The following is a 14,314-nucleotide window of genomic DNA, read 5'->3' on the forward strand; positions in this document are numbered from 1 at the left end:
AGACCACGGCTTTGCGTATGCACCAGCAAAGCTGTGGAGGCCATTTCCCCGATGTGCTATTCCATACATAACCCTATACTGTATACTTTATAATCAATAAAAAAATTACAATTCTTTCTTTTTTTTTAGAATGAGAAACATATATGATTTTATTTATATACTGCAAATAGCCTCATGTATGCCAAGGACCAACATACTATAACATACTATTATTGAAACCACTTAGAGAGATTTTTACTGGAAGCTTTGGTAATGACGAAAACCAAATAAATATAATTTTCTATATTCATACAATAATAATTAAGATCTATTGTGTCAATTTAACTTCCATAATATGGGCCAACTTTATAAAAAAAAGGTTACAGGAGCTCATATATTTAAGACTCAAACACATATATTGTGAATTCTTCACAGGAAAATTCATAAGGCCCATGAATGATACATTCAATGACAAATTCTCCCTATTACTCAAATGATTTACTTAAAACAGAAAACCTAGCCCCATTGGTGTGTCTCAGTGGTTAAGTGTTGACCTATAAGCCAGGAGGTCACAGTTCAATTCCTGGTGGGGGCACATGCCCAGGTTGCAGGCTTTTTACCCCTTGGGGGGGCAGGTGTAGGAGGCAGCCGATCAGTGATTCTCTCTCATCATTGATGTTTCTGTTTCTTTCTCCCTCTACCTTCCTCTCTGAAATCAATAAAAATGTATTTAAAAAGAAAAACGTATGGTAATTTTAACATAAACACATGCTAACTATAAATGATAAAAAACAACAACAACAACAAAAAACACCCAGAAACCCGCGGAGCCCCAGCCAGAGCCCGCAGCTCCCTGCCGCTCAGCGGGCGGCCGCCCGACGGGCTCCCCCCAGCCCGGGCCTCAGGGCGGGCGCCACGGGGCCGCCAGGCGCTTCTTTTGGGGTCGGAGCCGCGAGGTGTCGGGCGCCGCGGGGCTCTCGGCAGGGAGAGCGCGAATCTCCGCCCCGGCGTTTCCCGGGAGCGCGGCCGGCGAGTGGGCGCTGGGAGGCCGCCGGGCGCCTGGGGAGGGCATGTTCGGCGGGGCGTCCGTGCCGCCCCCTCCGCGCCGCCCCGGGATACATGCGGCGGCCGCGCTTCGTGAAGGGAGACCCGCGCTCCCGCCGTCCGCCCGCCCGCGCGCCCGGGCGGCGATGACACAGCGCTGGCGGTGGCCGCGAGGCGCCGGGCGGGCCGTTGGTGGACCGTTGGCGGACCGTTGGCGGACTGTTGCCTGACCGGAGAGCGGCGGCCGCCAGCAGGGGCTGCGCCCGAGCCTCCACATTACTGAGACCCAGACCGTGGACCCGGGCGCCCGGGAGGCCGAGGACGCGCAGGACCCCGCGGCGCTGCACCCGAAGCCTTGGCCACCACCAGCGGCGCCTCCCCGCGGACCCCGACCCTGACCCGAAGAGACCAACCTCTCACGTGCATTGTGGCCCCATGAGGCTTCATGCAGATCAGCAGGTACTTGGAGCGTTTGTCAGACGATGGCCAGTGTAACGGACTCCGTAAGGTGTGAAAAAGCGGGGTTCAAGGGCACGGTGCCCGGAGGTCCAGGCTGTCCTGACCTGTTTCCTGGCTGCCGCCGCCCTGGCCTCATACCGCAGGGAGGAGCGCGGCCCGCCCCACTCGCCCGGGTACCGCCTCGTCTTCAAACCACTGGCAAAGTTCCTCAGGCGAGCAGAGCAGTCTCCGAGGTCCAGTTTCGGACAGAAGGAGCCTTCTCTATTTTGGTTCAGGAGGTGGTCGGACGCCCCGCAGCTTCATTTCATCGAGTCCTCTCCAGTATTTAAAATTGTTGTCCAGGTGCTGCGGTGACTCCTGTAGGTCTACACAGTCGTCCCAAGCAGCGTGCATGTCTGTGACGAAGGAGTCGATGGAGATCTGGGACTGGGGGATGCTGCAGGTGTTTCGGTCAAAAGCTGGCGTCGCCGCAGGTAAGTCCAGCTTCTTTCCTCTTCGGTCTGAGAAAACACTCCTCCGAGATGCGTGCGGCCCACCCGATGCACTGCTCCAGGGCCGGCAGGGGCTGGACACGTCCGCGCACTTGATCATCATCCGCTTGATCGGAGTCCGGTTCTCTGGAGACCGGAGCATCGTGTCTACGTCACGAGGGTTGGGCTCACTCCCCGCGCTTTCCTCCAGCTCTGCCAAGGGCTTGACGACGCTGTTGACAAACTTATTGATGTGCTCCAAGCGCCTGGTCATCTCTGTGGCCGAGACCATGTCGATGATGGCCTGGCGCAGCGTCCGGTAGTCATTCTTCTCCACATTCTTGAAGATGTTGCTCTTGTCCTCCCTGGTGGTCAGCTGGAAGGCCAGGGCTGCGTGGTGGCTCTCCCACACCGCACAGTCGTTGTACAGCACGGCCAGCGGGCTGCCCGTGTTACACAGGAAGAGGTTGGTCCGCCCCGGGTGGTCCAGGTCGTGGATGGCGGCTGCGATGAGGGCGGGGGCCTCGTCCATGAGTCTAACTCTAACCTAACGCTTGCTTGATCCTCTCCTGGTAGAGGCAGTAGGCGGTGGCGTGCAGCATGTCGGCAGCTGCGGTGGAGTTGTGGTAGGGGTTGGAGGAGTGGTAGTTGGCTTCCATAGTCTGCAGCCACAGCCTCAGCGTCGTCTCTGAGCACCTCAAGAATTCACAGACCCCAAAGCGAGCGAAGATTTTGAGACCAAGGAAAGTCAAAGGCCTTTTCTGAGTGGCAGTCTCCAGTTCAAAGACATTAAAGTCCCAGTCGCCATCGTTTTCCATGGCCTCAGCTATGCGCGGTGGGATATTGTGAAGGGACTCGGAGGTGAGTCAGCTGCCCGAGACATGACGCAGGTTTTTTGCTGAGAGAGTATACTCATTCCCAGATAGTCTTCGAAAACCGTCAGACATCAGGCCCCAATGAGGTCCTTGGTGTGAGGATCCTCCTCCTTCGCCCGGAACTGTGGTGAAGACAGCCCCGAGGTTCTCAGAATTTCCAGGACGCGGGCTAAGGCTTCGGTCACAGGCACGGAGCTGTCCTCCTGGGCAGCACTGATGATACTGATCACCTTGGTGATGGGCGCCTCGGTGGTCATGGAGTGGATCCGGGCCATGGAGGAGTGTCGCCTCTGGCTGGCCACTTCGCTTGCTCGTGAGGCAACACTGCTGACGTCCAGGGAGCTTTTCCTCTTGTCTTTATGTTTACCTGATGGATTATCTGTGGGAGGGTCAGAATGAACAGACTCCGTGATCTTCTCAGTCTTACTGCTGCCGTTGCTCACTCGGATAATGGACACATAGCGTCTAATTTTTCCTCCCCGTCCAATGACAGGAGTTATCTTCACATTTTGTTGTACATTATCTCCGTTTTGGGGCGGTAAACGCCTTGCCACTCCTTGCCCATCTTCATGCATGAATTTATAGTACTGAACAAGTCAGCCTTTTTCTCATTTAGAGGCATTTTTGCTAACTCCTTCCCTAATAATTCACCCGACTCATAGCCCACCGTTGTATCAAATGCTGGATTTACATACTGTATGTAGTTGTCCTCTCTCGTGATTTTAATGGCGTCTTGGCTGTTCTCTAGTGCAGTGAATACTGTATTACAAGCCCTGAGTTTCAGCTGTGACCGCCCCTCTCCAAACTCCAGCTGCAGCAGCTCGGCGTACAGGCCTGGAGGCTGGGGTTCTCCACGTACCAACTCGTAAAGCCGGCACTAATGAGGGACATCGCAGACTCTTCTCCATCCCGCCTGCTACTGCAGTAACTGTGTTTTCTGAAACTTTTGTTGCTCGAATAGACTTGTCCAGCTGCTGGGGGTTTCTTGGTCAATGATGATGATGTCGTGATTTGCAGCCAGGAAAAATTACAATTCTTAATTATAAACCTGTGCTTTCTTTGTTTTTTAAAAAATATATTTTACTGATTTTTTACAGAGAGGGAGGAAGTGGAATAGAGAGTTAGAAACATCGATGAGAGAGAAACATCTATCAGCTGCCTCTTGCACAGCCCCTACTAGGGATGTGCTGCAACCAAGATACATGCCCTTGACTGGAATTGAACATGGGACCCTTCAGTCCACAGGCCGACGCTGTATCCACTGAGCCAAACTGTTTAGGGCTAAACCTGAGTTTTCCATCAAAATTACTTCTTGCATAAATTTTGGGACACCCTATATAAAACTGTCTTTTTGTTTGGAGATGTTATTTCAGATTCTGTGAAGCTCAGAATGCTCCTTGAGGTAAGAGTATTACTGCAATTAGTCCTGAAGCCCACAAATAGCAATGGATTTATATGAGTAACATTTCAATTGACTTTTAAAGAGACAAAGTGATAGAGTAATAGGGAAATATGGATGAGAGACCTCTGCAAGCCCCCACACTGAGGACTGAGCTGGCCTGCTCCACTTACTTGTGTCATCACTGGGAGTCGAACTGCAAACATTCCTGTGAATGGGATCACGCTGAACCTATTGAGGTCGATTTTTTATTTATTATTAAAATATCACATTAGTACGAGAAAACGCAAGCTATGAGTGAATATACACAATCCTATAGTATTTAAAACCAAAATTTGAAAAGATATAAAAGACAAAACTTTGACATTGTTAGAATGTTCTTAGACAATACACATTGTGAAGCTATGGAGCTAACAGTTTGAAAGTTTACTACAGGTACCAGGACCTGGAGTCAATGCTTTATATGCATTAATCCTCTTCCTAACCTGATACAGTTTAAACATCTGTCTTATAAAGAGGAAATCCAGGGCCAGAGACTCCAGGTAGATTGCCTGATTGTAGAGTAAATAAAAAGCAAGGTTAGAAGTCAAACCCATGTGTCTCTAACAACAGAGGTCTGGCTTCTAATGTTAGGCTCTGCTGCCTCCTAGAGAGTAGAGTTGATACTTCATAACCATTGGGATGGGCCAGCTGCTGCAGTCCCAAAGCTTTAGTGGCTTAGCTTAAACAAGGTATCTATCCTGTTTATTCCACATGTCTACCCCTGGTTCTCCTGGGACTGGCATAAAGGAGGAGCCATCATGTAGATACCTGTTGACATTATCAGAGATGGGCAGATAGGGTGGCCAGTCTCAGTGGATCCAGAGTTTTCTGTTAGTGGTGACAGGCTTCACTCCCACCACATTTCATTGGTTAAAGCACATCACAGAGCTGCAGCCAACCTCAGGGGGTGAGCAGCAGAACCTGGTATACTGGATGGGCCTCATTAAGGTGACCATATGGTGCCAACCTCTTTTGGGCTGTGCAAGGGCAAAGGAGAGGAGTGGGGACTGGTAGGAAATGGCAGTGGTAGTCAGGATGGTTCATTTTCTCCTCACCAAGATGGATTTTCTACCCAAGCTGCCCAAAACCATCTCTTTCAAGATTCAGGGAAACCAAGATGGCGGCATAGGTTAATGCCGGAGATTGCTGCCTCGAACAACCACTTCAGAGATATAACTAAAGGACAGAACAGACATCATCCAGAACCACATTAAGGCTGGCTGAGTGGAAATTCTACAACTAGGAGGAAAGAGAATATCATACTCAGACTCGGAGGAGGCGCAGTGCTCAAGTGAAATACTCAGGTGCAGAGTGCGCGCACAGAGCGGGCTGGAGGCGGAGGGCGCAGTTGTTGTTTTCAATCGGAAGGGAGTTTCAGACTCTGAGCTCTAGATCCAGGCGAGTCTCTGGGGACCCAGACTCAAACGGGAGAAGTGGGACTGTCTGGCTTCGGTCGGAACTCCAGGGCAGCTTTCTCTCCGAGGTTTGCAGCAGTTGCTGGGACTCTGAGAGGCAGAGCCCCTAGGGACGGAACTGAGACCAGCCATAACTGCTCGCTCAGCCCGCATGTAGATCCCCTGGGACCCGCCCCGCCCAAGCCCGGCAAAGAACCATTTGCCGGATAGCCTCAGGCAAAGGCTAGATTAGCACCGCCCTAGAGATCCAGCACAGAAGCTCTCCCACTGCAGACACAGCTGACTCTCATAGCCAGTTAGCCTGGAGGTCAAATCACCCCTGATATTACCGACAACAATCAAGGCTTAACTACAAGACTGCACACAAAGACCACTAGGGGGTGCACCAAGAAAAGATAAAAAAAATGCGGAGACAAAGAAACAGGACGCAAATGTCAGAAATGGAAGATATAGAGCTCAAAACCACACTTTTAAGGTCTCTCAAGAACTGTCTAGAAGCTGCCGATAAACTTAGTAAGGCCCTCGAAAAGACTGGTGAGACGGCCGATAAATGTAGTGAGATCCTCAAGAAATCTAATGAGACCCTCGATGTTGTGATAAAGAACCAACTAGAAATTAAGCATACACTGACTGAAATAAAGAATATTATACAGACACCCAACAGCAGACCAGAGGAGCGCAAGAATCAAGTCAAAGATTCAAAACGCGAAGAAGCAAAAGACACCCAACTGGAAAAGCAAAATAAAAAAAGAATCCGAAAATACGAAGATAGTGTAAGGAGCCTCTGGGACAGCTTCAAGCACACCAACATTAGAATTATAGGGGTGCCAGAAGATGAGAGAGAGAGCAAGATATTGAAAACCTATTTGAAGAAATAATGACAGAAAACTTCCCCCACCTGGTGAAAGAAATAGACTTACAGGTCCAGGAAGCACAGAGAACCCCAAACAAAAGGAATCCAAAGAGGACCAAACCAAGACAAAGAGAGAATCTTAAAAGTAGCTAGAGAAAGAAACCGAGTTACCTACAAGGGAATACCCATACGACTGTCAGCTGATTTCTCAACAGAAACTTTGCAGGCCAGAAGGGAATGGCAAGAAATATTCAAAGTGATGAATACCAAGAACCTACAACCAAGATTACTTTATCCAGCAAAGCTATCATTCAGAACATAAGGTCAGATAAAGAGCTTCACAGATAAGGAAAAGCTAAAGGAGTTCATCACCACCAAACCAGTATCATATGAAATGCTGAAAGGTATCCTTTAAGAAGAGGAAGAAGAAGAAAAAGGTAAAGATACAAATTATGAACAACAAATATGCATCTATCAACAAGTGAATAATCTGATGAACAGAATGAACTGGTGATTATAATAGAATCAGGGGCATAGAAAGGGAGTGGACTCTCTATCTTGGGGGGGAAAGGGGTGAGAGGAATGTGGAAGAGACTGGACAACAATCGTGGACCTATGAATGTGGACAGTGGTTTGGGCGTGAGGGAGGAGAGTGGGGTGGGAACTGGGTGGAGGGGATTTATGGGGGGAAAAAAGAGGAACAACTGTAATAATCTGAACAATAAAGATTTAATTAATCAAAAAAAGGGGGAAGAAGAAGAAAAAGGTAAAGATACAAATTATGAACAACAAATACACATCTATCAACAAGTGAATCTGAAAATCAAGTGAATAATCTGATAAACAGAATGAACTGGTGATTATAATAGAATCAGGGGCATAGATAGGGAATGGACTGACTATTCTTGCCGGAGAAAGGAGTGAGGGGGATGCGGGAAGAGACTGGACAAAAATCGTGCACCTATGGATGAGGACAGTGGGTGGGGAGTGAGGGAGGAGGGTGGGGTGGGATCTGGGTGGAGGGGAGTTATGGGGGGGAAAAAGAGGAACAAATGTAATAATCTGAACAATAAAGATTTAACTAATCAAAAAAATTCAATAAAATATGCATTCAAAAATATATTTTTATTGATTTCAGTGGGCAAGGGAGGGGGGATAGAGAGAGAGAAACATGAATGATGAGAGAGAATCACTGATAGGCTGCCTACTCCAGGCACCACAATATGAATTCAGCCCACCAGCTGAGTATGTGTCCTGACCAGGAATCGAACAGTGACCTGCATGGTCATAGGTTAACACTCAACCACTGAACCGCACTTGTCTGGCTCTCCTAAGATTTTCAGGGATCCCACTCAACATGCAACCAGGGTGGCAGTGAGCAGTGGCAGCTCATCCTGGCCTAGCCCCCTGAGTCTGCACTCAAGTCCTCCTTTACTCTGATTGCCCAGTGAGTGAACCGCAGTTAACTCACTTTTCTAGAGAGTTAAAGGAGCCTGGTTTAATCTCTCTGCTGCTCCCTGTCCTATCATAAGGCTTACATTTTTTTCATTATCTCCAGCTCCAATTAATGTACCCTCAAAATGTTGTGAACTCGTGTTGTGAAATATTTTCAAACATGAAGTAATGAACTAAAACACTACAGATCAAGATGAGGCGGACCTGCTCCAAGCTGCTTCCTGTTCCTGAACACAGTTATACTTGGGGCATCCTCTTTGAAGACCAACGAGGCATGGCTTTGCTTAGAAGACTTGGGAGAAAACATGATGGTCCTCATTCACATTGGTGTTGTTCATTCAAGTAAATTTTAACACAATTATTTTTTATTGATTGTTTAGAGAGAGTGTGAGATGGAGAAACATCAATTATGAGAGATAATTGTTGATCAGCTCTTTCCTGCATGCCCCCTACAGGGATGGAGCTCCCCAACCTAGGCATGTGCCCTGACCTGGACCAACCAAAGAAACCTTGATTCATGGGTCCATGCCCAACCACTGAGCCATGCCATGGAGCCAAACTATTGTTTTTTATTGTTGACTCTTTTACAAATAGACCCAATTTCCCCCATCCTCATCACCCTATGCCTCCCTCTACCCTGCCCCCACCATTTCTAGGCACTCAGCACATTATTGCCTATGACCATGGACTATGCATATATGGATATACTTTTAAAAATATTTTTTATTGATATTGGAGAGAGGAAGAGGTGGGAGAGATACATACATCAATGATGAGAGAGAATCACTGATTAGCTGCCTGCTGTGCATCCCCACCCTTACCCAACTGAGAATTGAACTTAAAATCCATGTATGTTCCCTAATCTGCAATAGAACCATGACCTCATGGATCAGAGGTCAATGTTCACTCAGTGAGCAATACCAGCTGGGCTATATTGTTCTGGTTTTTTTTTAATTAATATGTATTTATGATCATTGATAATATTACAGATGTCTCCCATTTTTTTGCTTGTGCATATATTCTTTGGGGGATCTCTCCCGGTTCTCCCCACACACCACACAGCTCTTCTGGGAGATCTGTCAGTCTGTTCCAGTTAACCAGACTCTGGCCCCATATTGTCCTTCCCCAGGGCTATTTGCTGAACCACATCCCTTTATTCACCAATGTCATTGGCTGGGATGCTAGTCCTCCCCTGGGTGTTGAGAAAACTTCAATACCCAGAAAGGAATGCGCCCCCCCATGGGCGGAGCTAAAGGGCAATTTTGGATTCAGCGCATTTTGTTAGGGCGGGACTTCCGCCTTCCTCCTCCTGGCGGGCATTTTGACCTCTCGGTTTCTCCAAGGACTCACAGGCTTCAGCCCACCGGTCGTGAGGAGGAGGAGGCCTTTGAGGCAGCGTCCTTGCTGTGCTTGGTGTGTCTCAGGCTAATTGAGCACCAACAGGCGGGGATTGGGTCCTTCGTGCCTCCGGGACTGCTCTCTGCCCACAGCACTCAGTCAGCCTGACACCATTAAACCTCCAGCCTTGGGGACCGGCGCCTCTCTGGTCCTGCCGCCCAGGGTGCAGCCTTCAGAACAGTAAGTCACTCGGGGGTGACACGCGGTTGATGGGGAAAGAGGGTGAAAGGCTGCAGTGCCACCTTGTAAGGACACGGGGGAGGGGCTGAGCCTGGAGGATTAGGAAAACCCGGGACTCTTTGGGTCCAAAGGCAACAAAGAGATGAGGTGTGGTTTTGCACGAGGAGTTTTACTTTCACTCTCAGGAAGCTGGGAGGTAGATGGTTGTGAAAGAAAAGAGGGACATTTTCTGAGGTAGGTTCTACGTTTTGCTAAATTTGCTCAGAGGAAGAACAGACTAGAAGACAGGACAGCAGCTGTGGACAGGAAGGGGAAGTCCTGCAAATGGTAAGGTAACTGGCAAGAGTGAGCACTGAGGACTGAGCCCTGAGATAACACAGGCATCTGGAGGGCACCTGGCCTCTGGGCTGGGCAAGGGCACTGAGCAGCCTAAGCCTATAGATCCCAGCGGTGTTTGCCAGGCTCTCAACCGACCATTTTCATTCCACAAATTCCTGCAAATGCAGAATGAATTAGATGTACCGGACGGTGAAGCTTATTCCAGAGCCTCACACGCTTGTGGCCTCTGAGAGAGTGGTGTCCTGGGACTGTCAGCCGCTCTTGTAGCCCTTGGACCTGGGTACTTTGAACAGATACTAAGCCCAGAATCCTAAGGCCATGACGAGGGCTTCAGGAAGTGGACCTTGTTTCTGCAACCAGTGTAATGAGTGGGAGGTCCTATAGGACATAGGTTCCAGAATGTGCAAAGGCTTGGAGTGAAGAGTGAGCTGATTCAGGAACTGGCAGGTATGTTTTTGGGAAAATAAACAAACAAAATGTATATCTATCTATCTATCTATCTATCTATATCTATATATATCTATATATGTCTATATATGTCTATATATATATCTAAATATATCTATATATGTGTGTATATATAGATATAGATATAGATGATATAGATATATGTTGATTTTAGATATAGGAGAGGGAGAGAGACAGAGAACAGTGATGAGCCAGAAACAAGGTTTGGTTGCTCCCTGCACAACCCCTACTGTGGATCCAGCCTACAATCCAGGCATGTGACCTCACCAGTGCATGGGTCTATGCTCAACCAACTGAGACACATCAGCCAGGTCTGTGGATCACTTTAATACAGGGAGTCATGGTCAGGTTGGTAATGGTAGTATTAGCTCAGAAGGGACAGCGTGAGCCTGGGGGCTGGCTTTTCTGCTGGGGCCACTGTTTGTGGGAGGTTGGTGTCCAACAAAGCATAGGGACAGAAGTTGTCATGTAGAGTTCTGGGAGAGATAATGGTTTTGTAGTGGCCAGGGCCTTTAAAAGATGAGTTGACTTGAGATTAATTGGAGGCTGATGGGTAATTCAAACAAGATGAGATGGGTTGGTACATACTTACTTCTCTAAACACTCACCAGGATTTTGTTGTGACCCTTGATGTGGCCTGGCTATGGGGAGTTGCAGTCAGCTTTGTGGATTAGCTCAGAGGCTTGAGTGGGCATCTGTGAGACTCCCTGGGCATCGTGTAGAGGGCCATAGGGGCTGTGACTTGAGTGAAGGTTAAGTAGACAGATGTTGTCTGTGACTAGTGAAGTGACATGAAGTGCGGCACCAGGGGAGGTGGGCTTTGGATATCTCAGATCAGATTGTGGTTATTCAGAGGTTAGATTAAAGGATAAAAACAGTCATGGAGAGAGGCCTTCATAGCAGAACTCAAGCCTGCTTTTATGAGGTGGACGATCAGAAACTGGGCAGTACTTGATATTGTTTGAATTTGGCAAACATTGTCTGGACCACACATGCTGAGTAAGTAAGAGGGCGAGGACATGACTATGGGGGCTGTGACGTAGGAGTGCAGGTGTGAGAGACGTGTAGTAGAAAGGGGGATGTGAACTTGAGGGAGTGTGACTTCATGGTCAGAGCACCCTGACATTGACATAAGAATGAATGAAGAGCCCTAGCTGGTTTGGCTCAATGGATAGAGCGTTGGTTTGCGGACTGAAGGGTCCAGGGTTTGATTCCGGCCAAGGGCACATGCCTGGGTTGCTGGCTCGATCCCCAGTAGGGGCCGTGCAGGAGGCAGCCAATCAAAGATTTTCTCTCATCATTGATATTTATATCTCTCCCTCTCCCTTCCTTTCTAAAGTCAATAAAATATATTTAATAAAAAAGAATTAATGGAGCGTTGATTTCCCGTGGAGTCTGGATGATAAAATAAGGGTAATTTTTGGGTAATTGCCTAAAAAGAGGGGTGTTTTGGTGCTATCTGCCAGGTTCAGGGCTTAGATGACATTTATGTACACACCTGCCTTTTCCTGGGGGTGACACCCTGATTGTTAGGAATGAGATAGCATTCATCAGTGTTGCCTAGGCTCGACAATCTCCACAGGCATGGGTAAGGGAGAAGGCAAAGAGAGAAATGGATTATGGAGGTGCTAATCTATAATTTTGGAAAATAAGGTAATTAGGAAACAACCCGTCCTCACCATGGCAAATTTGTGTTACCGTTGAAGTTGTGCATCTGGGAATGAAGCTGTGAGAGATAGGTGTTTTTCAAAGAACTATGTGCAGCAGGTAGTACAAAGCTATGGCCTCAAGCACCCTGGGATTTTGGTTGTAGGGATCAAGTGTGGTGTCATGTTCTTGGTATCTTTGAGGAACAATCTGAGGGACTACAAAGGTATTGCCTGACAAGACCATATCAAATCACTCACACTCCCTTTCTGGCCAACATCTCTTCCTACCCTATATTCTAGAAACTCACTCTACTGTCAAGAGGAAATATGGCGTATGTGTGAATCCCAGAGCTCAGTTATCTTTTATCTGCTCAACTGCCTTTATTGTGGGAAGACCAAATATCAGTAGAAATATAAGATGACAGTGACTTTCATGTGATAAAGCCCTGGTATCTTCTCTGGTGTGTGCAGTGGAGGGGGCAGACTAATGTGGAGGGTGGGACTATGACAGATTTGGAATCTTAGGACTGAATCTGGTTCCGGGCTGTACTGTCCCCATTATGACGGGATATGAACTTCGAGGACATGGACATTGTCTTCTCTCAGGAGGAATGGGGGCTCCTTGATGAGCCTCAGAGACTTCTCTATTGTGATGTGATGCTGGAAGTTCTTGCACTTTTATCATCTGTAGGTAAGACCTTCACATTCTCCCATGTCCTGAGATGATCTCCGCTCTTCCTTTATTCCTCTGACGTAGCTTTCACTCCTCTACAGCCAGACCATGGGCTCTGCTGCTTTCCCCAATGTCTTGTCAGATGTGCTGTGGCTGCCATGGGTGAGGTCTGTGGAGAGCCGTGAGCCAGGGACTCCACAAACATCCCTAACACTCATTGCCTCAGACAGTGCAGGATGTGTCTCAGAGTCAGGAATCTTACAGACAACTCAGTGCGTCCCATCTAATATTCCTCTCCCTGGCAGGGTGACTATGTCCAAATCCATGGCTTCCATTTCTACCTCCTTCCTCTAGCCAAAGGTCCTTGGTGACTGCCTCTTCCAGGTTATGGTCTTTACTTACATGAACCTTGAACTGTTCTTACCAGAGCACACTTCAGTTGTTTGTAATATTATCTTCTGTAAATACGATTGCAAGCCAAATTGCTCTAGGCCAGTGCTGGCTGCCCATCTCTGTCATCTTTCATTAACACTTGGAATATTTCTGTTGTACGTATTTGTAGAGAAGAGGGTGCAGGATGAACCCTGATTTTTTTTACAGGGTGAACATGCAGGATGGTCTCAGAAGATGCCTGCCCTGTTGAGTTGCAACTGCGGGCTGGATATGATGTAAGGGTGGTGTTTAGACGGTACCAAGCACCTACTCATTTCCATCATTGTTTAGGTGCAAGTACCATGGGCAATAGCACATTTCTACCTTTTCTTTGTCATACTTGACACTATCCTAACTTGTCATTTCACCTGTGACTTCCTGGCATATGACTACCTTTAACTGTGTGGCCTTTTTGCATCACCTGTTCCTCTGCATTGCCCCATCTTCAATATTCTCTAACATTGACCTGTACATGTGTTATGAGATGCACATATAAGCTTAAATAGTTCTTGAAAACCAGCTACTAATTTATTGAATACTAGAGGCTCCGTGTCTGAAATTTGTGCATGGGTAGGGTCTCTATGCCTGGCCGGCGATCAGGGCCAATCAGATTCCCTACTTCCCCACCTCCTCCATCCTTTCCATCACGCGCTCTGCCACCTCATGGTTCCCCTTGCCTCCTCACCTCCTCCTTAGCTCCCTCCCTCCCTCCCTCAGCGCCCTGCTGCTGCCATTGGTCACCCACCATGTTCCACACCGCCCCCTGGTGGTCAGTGCACGTCATGGCAAGCGATCGTTCTCCTGGTCGAACTCCTGAGGGGACACTTCATATATATATAAATTTAAAAAATATATAATTAAAAAATTTTAAAAAATATATAATTTATTGGAATGAGAGACATGACTATATTTCAGCACAGCTTTCCATGTCACAGCAGACACTCCATGCTGAACACTCTTAGCAGAAGAATCAGCTGACGATCCTGCTTCTCCTCCACGTGCTGCTTGCCACGTGTGTGATATTTTGTTTGAGGTCTTCCTTGTTTTGTGATCTCGAGTAGCCCAGACCTTCATGGCAGTATCTTATAATCCTTCCTACAGATCTTTTATTGTCAGTCAATTGCACAGAACCAACGTGTTAAGTGCCACACATTTTTGTAAAGGGACTTCCACCTGTCACTGCA

The 14,314-nt window shown here is 47.8% G+C and overlaps 1 pseudogene; it reads right to left on the reverse strand.

The window, feature by feature from the left end:
- Positions 1 to 1,685: 1,685 nt before the first annotated feature.
- Positions 1,686 to 3,642, reverse strand: LOC132222728 (high affinity cAMP-specific and IBMX-insensitive 3',5'-cyclic phosphodiesterase 8A-like; annotated as a pseudogene).
- Positions 3,643 to 14,314: the final 10,672 nt, after the last annotated feature.

Source organism: Myotis daubentonii, chromosome 21 (assembly GCF_963259705.1).
Source record: "Myotis daubentonii chromosome 21, mMyoDau2.1, whole genome shotgun sequence".
NCBI classification, from domain to species: domain Eukaryota; kingdom Metazoa; phylum Chordata; class Mammalia; order Chiroptera; family Vespertilionidae; genus Myotis; species Myotis daubentonii.